The sequence below is a fragment of the Aplysia californica genome, unplaced genomic scaffold, assembly GCF_000002075.1.
Source record: "Aplysia californica isolate F4 #8 unplaced genomic scaffold, AplCal3.0 scaffold00594, whole genome shotgun sequence".
NCBI classification, from domain to species: Eukaryota; Metazoa; Mollusca; class Gastropoda; order Aplysiida; family Aplysiidae; genus Aplysia; species Aplysia californica.
Genome location: NW_004797864.1, coordinates 160,931 through 161,483, shown reverse-complemented (window position 1 = coordinate 161,483; position 553 = coordinate 160,931).

The following is a 553-nucleotide window of genomic DNA, read 5'->3' as shown; positions in this document are numbered from 1 at the left end:
GGGTATTGGGATTGAGAGAGGTGTTGGGAAAAAAAGGAAAAAAAGGGGGAGATGAGAGGTGTGGGGGTGTGGGGGTGAGATGGAAGGGGAGGGTTGGGGGAAGGAAAAGGTGGAAGGAAGGGGGAAGTTTCAAAAGTGTGGGAGAGGGGCTGGCAACTGTGCTCAAAGGGTTGAAAGCTACAGTGAAAAAGGACGGTCGGGTGACGCTGGAAGAAATGGGTTTTCTGTTGTTCTTTTTGTTTTGTTTGTTTGTTTGTTTGTTTGTTGTTATTGTTGTTGTTGTTGGTCGTTTTTGTTGTTTTTTTAGGGGGGGGGTGGTGGAGGGAGAAGGGTGTTCACATGACGAGAGAACATCAGAGTGAGAAGGGGTAGATGCAGTATTCGCATCTGCCACTCCAACCCAGAGGTGACCATTTAGAGAGAAAGGGAAAGCGTGAGAGAAGTAAAAAGAGACGGAGAGAGAGACCGAGATAGGCATACAAACACATAGTAAAAGAAACAGACAGACAGACAGACAGACAGACAGACAGACAGACAGACAGACAGACAGACA